This window comes from Chelmon rostratus, chromosome 4 (genome assembly GCF_017976325.1).
Source record: "Chelmon rostratus isolate fCheRos1 chromosome 4, fCheRos1.pri, whole genome shotgun sequence".
Classification (NCBI taxonomy): Eukaryota; Metazoa; Chordata; class Actinopteri; order Chaetodontiformes; family Chaetodontidae; genus Chelmon; species Chelmon rostratus.
In genome coordinates, this window is record NC_055661.1 from 24,983,653 (window position 1) to 24,990,509 (window position 6,857).

Consider the following 6,857-nt stretch of genomic DNA (forward strand, 5'->3'; position numbering starts at 1 on the left):
CAAATGAGATCCTTTATGAGGCTATAATGAGGCCTAATTGCCAGGACTAGTGGAGCCACGTGGAAGGATTTAGGAAGCATTAAGCCGTCGGGTACTGAGCACAGGCTGTTACCTAGCCATTACTTTCATAATTCAAGGAGAAAATTAGTCCATTTAAGGGAAAAAATCCTTTGATTCCCTTTATTCTGCTCGGGGTGACAGGGCTGCAGTTTTTTTGTCCGCTTCGCTTAGGAAGCCGGTGCAACAAATGGGGCCGGTGCAATATCACTCACTGTTTAAACGTTAGATTACAACAAGAAAAAGAAAAAAAAAGAATTTCAGAAATGTGTAAAGCTCCCAGGGCCCCTCCTCTCGCTTGCCTCTTCTTTCTCTGCAGTGTTGTGCGCCTTTTACTTTATAGTGCAGCGGTTCCCCTCCACCCCCCTTTTCAAATCATGCTGATGGGCAATTAATCACTGGCCTATTCAGTAACATGAAAATTACATTTAAACAGGGATTTAAAAAAAAACAAAAAAAAACAAGTTGAGTCTCTGCAGAGGTTGGTTAGTCTGAGTTGATCTTCCTCAGTGGAACTCAACATTTCTGGCATGAGCATGAGAGTCTGTGCAAGTGCATCAAAGAGAGGGAAAAAGTGTGTGTGTGTGTGTGTGTGTGTGTGTGTGTGTGTGTGTGTGTGTGTGTATCCAGCTCCTCCCAGCAGTAAAAAACACAGGAACTTGTTAAAGTGCAGTGCTGAAGTTCCCCCCTCTCATTCACATCGCATCCCATGCCATATTATACCGTGAAGAAGTCCATTAATGTTTTGTTGAACAAGCGTCATTAACTTGTATCAACGCCTTTTTACAAACCTTGCATTGTTGCGCAGGGCCAGTCTGCGGCCCATCTTGGCCAATACAGTGGATGATTTGCCCCTTTATTAGTTACCAGGCAACAGATCCTGAATACCAAAACTCAAAGGAAACACTCTGGTCCTCCATATAGATCTCAATGGCGATGGGGGAAAATGAACAATGATCCTGTGGACAACATAATGCCATGCAATGACTTTTCATTAACAATTATCTGGTTGATGTGAATAGCAGCTGCAGTGGCTACTCTCCATCTCATGGTTTGCAGAGAAAAGGGGAGAGGGGAGAGAAAGAGGCTTGCCAGTGAATAGCATCCTGCAGGAGTTTAGGGGGTTCATGGTCTCCATGAATGTGGAATCTAATTTATATCTCAGTGAATAATTAGGTTTCTATGCAAAAATGAGTTGGAAATAATTGCATTTTAAAACGGCGTGACAACTCGGGCTGATAAACAAAGACGAGCAGTCCTTTTTAATGTCTCACACCAGGTGCTGATGAGCTTTTTCTATTCACCGGTCAAGATCAACAAGCTAACGTTTAAAAGTTTAGTGCAAAAGTGGATCAGGGAGCGGCTTCTCCTTCAGTTTGGGACTGTTGTGCTGCAGCTCCGTCCTCGAAAATGTCCACAAACTGTGTCTGTGATTGGGAACAGACAACGCTGTTTGGGAGCACGGACCCTCAGTCCTATAGAAAAGTAAAGTGACAGGCTCGGTGTAAGAAGAGGCTGCTGAACAAAGCCAGCGAGCGCCCTGTTGATGGCCTATAGAGATGTCCTGCACCAGGCTCCCTCTAATTAGAGAGACGCTTCTCAGTCTCACAGAGCTGCTCAGACCAGACACTCCAGACTGAAGTGTGCCCCCGCGCCAACGAGTGCGTCTGGATGTCCACACTCAACGCGGCATGTGTATGCGCCTGAGCTTTATGGCGCACACAATTAACGAGTCTCGAAAATGAGATAAACACCAACTGATAGTGACGCCGATCACGGTTAAGTTCCCCCAGGAATGGGTTTATCAAAGCTTATTGTTCAAGGCCTGATTTGTCCCTCGGCCTCCTCTGATGTTTCCAAAAGACTAAGCAAATGTCATTACAGAGACAGCACAGAACAGCCCTTATTTCAATCTTTTCTTGCTTGAGTTGTCAAATAATCCTGCGATTCCGTCCTTTTTGTAGTAGGAAGCGAGTCCATTGATGGTCACTTTGGAGTGCATGTTCTCCCTGCAGGAGTTATCAGCTGCAAACACTCATTATTGTGCTCTGTGCCCGTTTTCCAAGAAGCTCAAGACGCTGTTCTATCTTCGTTAATGATTGGCCTTTTTTACCAGAACAGAGTGATGATTTTCAGCTCATCTACGCAGATGACAGAACATTTTCTATCAAAGTTCTAACTCAACATCACACTATAAATGGAGAGCAGTTGCCTCCTCCGTGAGCAGCAGCGAGCAAACCTGAGAGCTTCTCACCCCTCGTCTGCTCACAACAGAGAGATCCTGACTTCCTGTGAAACCTAAATCAGGAAATGTTTCAAAGAGTGAATGACAGGAGTCCCTCCGCCCGGTTACCCCGACCAGTCTCTCCCTCGGTCTAAAGGAGGTGATATTGTAGCCCCTTTTCTCCCTTTCAAAGGGGAAATCCCTGGGATTGAGCTTGTGTGCTGGAGCGGAAGCAGGCTGGAATGTGTGTCCGGGCTGCGTCTTTTGTCGCCGGCCGGGGACGTGAATAGACATGGGCCGCAATCCCTCTGTCCTCTGTCTATCAGACTGTGAAGAAGCAAACAAGCCAAAATGTTTCATCTGCATGCTACCGGCACCTTTTACCTGTCAATCACCTTTTTGGTTTTTTTCCTCCCCCTCCCTGTCTGATGGGATGTTTGAACTTTTCCTGTAAGAATGCCTTCCTCCGGATCATATCTTTAATCCAATCAGCACACAAATCCAGGAAGCTGCAGCATCCTCTACACTGTCTTCCACAATTCATGCCAACTGTAGGCAGGGAGGACAGATCGAGGCTTTCATGGCTCCAAACTGCTTTAAGAGGGACTTTATTTTTAAATAAATAATATTTCTGATTTATATTTCCGCGTGCGCTTCCCTCAGATTTAATAATGATTAGGAAAAGTGTCATGTTGAGTAAGGTTTGTCATTATGCTGATTTTCATTGTTGCCTGTTAGCGTCTCAGCTTGTCGCTCTCACCTCATCCCAGCTTTCCCTGGGTCCAATAGAAGCTTTCAAACAAATGGGAAAGCTTACACGTTCCTTAATTGAGATGATGCCCACATTTTCCCGTCTATTATTGGAGCTGTGGTGTTCCTCTGATGTGATTTACTGGGAGATATTCAGAAGTTTAAAGGGAGGTAGAGAGCGAGCTGTCAGGATCCAGCCGCACTCTGAGACTCTGCCTCATTCTGCTCATTTGGACAATGAAGGAAGCATCGATCTGATTTTTCCTCGGTTTTTGTCTTCTTCATCGTTACAGCTGTTGGCATTTCGGCGCTCATTTATATTCGTTCCACTGTTGTGCAAAAACACAGGCCAATGTAATTGAAATCCTCCTCGCATTTCCCGTGAATGTGTTCCTTCCCGCCAGTGCATGTGGTTCTTTTTATGAGAGGATTATCAGATTTATACATGTTAATTGGCAGCAGGCAGCCACAGACAGTCGTTTACTGCCTTTTCTTGAGGAGTGTTTTTGTGTAATTCTCAGATATGGAGCAAAGACTAAGCTTTGGAAAACCTGCAGGGAGAAATTTTCAGAAATGTTGAAGATCCCGTTGAAGTGAAGATTAATTGGGATGCAAGCATTTCAAAGTAAATCGAACTATTTTCCAAGTTTTTGCATCTATGGAGGGAATCACAAGGTCCAGAAGCAGAGAAACCCATAAAGCCCAGCAGAGCTTATTATACAACAGGCAGCTAATTGTGCAGTGGGTAGTTTGGGGCATCACATGAACTGGCTGGTGTTTGGAGAGCAGCTGCATCCACACTCCAGCTCAGTGAGTCAGCAGGCGTAGCAGCACAGAGACGCCCTCCACAGGAGCACAGCCTGGAGGTCTGCTTTGTTTTGTGCGTGGGATGTTTACAGGTTTTTATTATTCATGTGATTCTGTTTGAATCAGATAATGCTGTGATCGCATTTTGAGTATTTTCCTTTACAAATCCAAACATCGTGCCAAATAAAACCTTTTAATAAGCTACTTTCTAAGTAGCATGTAGATTATTAGGTGTTTTAAATCGACAGTCAGAGGACTTTAAAGAAGATAAATCCATGAGAAGCAAACAAATCAATGATAAATAAATAAATATAAATAAAAAGATAATGCTTGAAAAGAAATCTGCATGTCAGAGGGACTGCCAGTTAGGAGTGTGGATTCAAAAAGCTGTAGTTAATGAAAACATAATAAAGTAACAAATGGAGTAAAAACTGAGCCATCCCTATTAGTGTTATCAGCAACATCTGTGATTTCCTGCTGTGACAAGTGAAAATGTCTGATAAAAACAAACTTAAAAATAATATTTTATCAAAAATGTACTTTCTGATTGATGTGCATTGCTGTTAGAAGTTAAGTTAACCTGATATTTAACTAACATAAAAAGTATTTCTGCCATGTTTCAGTCCACGGTTTGGGACGGGAGACAAATTTCAGAAAATCTCCAAATAAAATAAAAAAATAATAATTAATAATAAATTAAATCCAAATGAATATCAAATACATTTACTCCAATATTCTTCAATAGTGCTTCACTTTATTTTTTAATTTTATGCTACATTACTTTTTATCTTTACTCACTGCATTTGAGAGGGAAATATTGCACTTTTGACTCTACATTTCTCTGTCAGCTGTAGTTAGTTGTTAGAAACATGATGCGATGGATGAAACTACCAAACAAAATTCAAAGTGATTTAAAATTGGCAACTCTGTGTAATTAGTAATCTTACTTTTGATACTTTTATACTGTAGTATTCATATTATACTTGTACTTCTAAGGTCAAAGTGTTTCTTTCCAACCCTAAATGTAACTTAATCTATCGTCAGCCATACAGCTGGTCTGTACCTGCCTCAGTTTACCACAACACACTGTGTAGCACAAACTAAAGTTAAAGTATTTTATCATAAAAACGGGCAAAAAACTAAAACTTATCATACAGCGGTACAAATGATTAAAAGTCAGCATTTTAAAAGTCTGATTTTTACAGAAACCACATGACTTGTTCATGACCTCCACCACCTGCACGGCCTGTTCCATGCAGGCTTTATGTGGTTCAGTAATAAGCAGCTGTGTTGCAGTGCTATTCACCTGGAGAGTCCGTGATAAAATGATTGGCATGAAATACGTATTGCTTCTGTAATCTGCATGAAAGAAGCTTTTGAAATGTAAAGTGAACATAAAGGTGTCGAGCCGGGCTGCATGTAAGCGCTTAGATGTCAATTTTTGTAAAATAATCCTCCAACAAAAATCTGCACCACCCTTGTCATTGCAGGGTGGTTTTTTTAAAAATTTGAGATTAAGTTAGTTCACTGAAATTTAACAAGTGTTTTGTTCACACAGTTTGCATTTCCAAGTGCAGCGGGCGTCCTAGACGGTGGAGGTCAGGGCCAGGAGCTCCTGTCTGCACCGTCCCAGCTCTGCGCCAGCCAGATAAATGGAGAGAGTGTTTGTAAGCTGGCTGAGCTTTGTGTTTGCACAGAGTCACAACTTTGTATGGGGCTGAGGGGGAGTTCGGGGCAGCTACTAAGATTTGTATGCAGACTACATCGCTCAGACACCCCCCTGGTCCACTCTATGTCCTCTCACCTGCCCGTTGCAGTAAATCATAGAGCTATCAAGTGAAGCGTGCTGATGGGGCTGCACGTGCAAGAGCTTTGCTGCACCTGTCGTGTGTGTGTGTGTGCATGTGTGTGTGTTTGTTCTGAAGAAAGTAAAGTCTTTGCAAATGTTTTAGCTGTTTCTATGGATGTTTGCTTCATCTTTCTGCTGCGAGTTATTCTTCTTGCAGGCCTGGGGGTTGGAGATAAGAGTTTTGGAGATCTGCCTAATGGTTTGGTAAGTGTGTCTATGCATGTGTGTGTGTTTGTGTGTGTGTGCGTGCACGGCTGTCTGTGATAGCAGTAGGGATGGAAATAGAGGTAGCTGGGTGTCAAACAGGAGGTCTGCAGATGCCTGTCCGGCTGAGAGCTGCGAGGTCCCTCCCTTTGACAGAGTATCCATTCAGAGTCAATGAGCTGGGTCAAAGCCTGCACGTCAGGCTGCAGCTCGGCCTAGCACTGGGGCGGTCCAAGAGGTCAGTCTTATTCACATGGCGCTGTCATGCAAATGAACCCACCCACGCTTAAACAACTCTTGGAATTTTTATGTCTGCTCCCTGGCCTTTTTTTCCTCCATTTCCCCCTCTTTTCCCCTGCTTTCCTCACTCCCTCTCTCCCTCTCCTGCTCTCCAAATCTCTCTCCCTTGCATTCACAAAGTCATTGACGAGACATTCAAAGCTTTTTAAATTGGCCAGCTTCATTGTGCCTGCGCTAAAGTTGGGGGGGTCGCGGAGAGGGAGAGTGTAAAGAGGAGTGGGCCTAAATATACTCCGGTCTGAAAGTAGTTAGATCATGTTCTTTTCATGGTCCGATTAGAATCAAATCGATCCCCCCGCCCCTCCTGACACTCCAAGGTTTGAAGAGGAGCGGCCAAACAAAGATTTCCCAGCAGAGACAGGGCGATGAATGACTAAACCTGAATGCTAAACACACTCTTAAAAGTCTCATTCTGAAGTATGACAATGCCAGAGAGAGTAAATTTGTTTTAAGTGTGAGTGGGGGATGTTTGTGTGGAAGGAGAAAAGATATCTCGACAGTGAAGATACTGTAGGAGCATCTTTGGATGAGACCTGATCTACATATAAATCAGAAAAACACACACAGACGTCAGCGGATGATCTTCTCCAAAAAGGCTTTAAGCCTCATGATGATAGTAGAGAGGATTTTAGACAAAGGTACTTTATCACAAGAAGTATCTGTGGA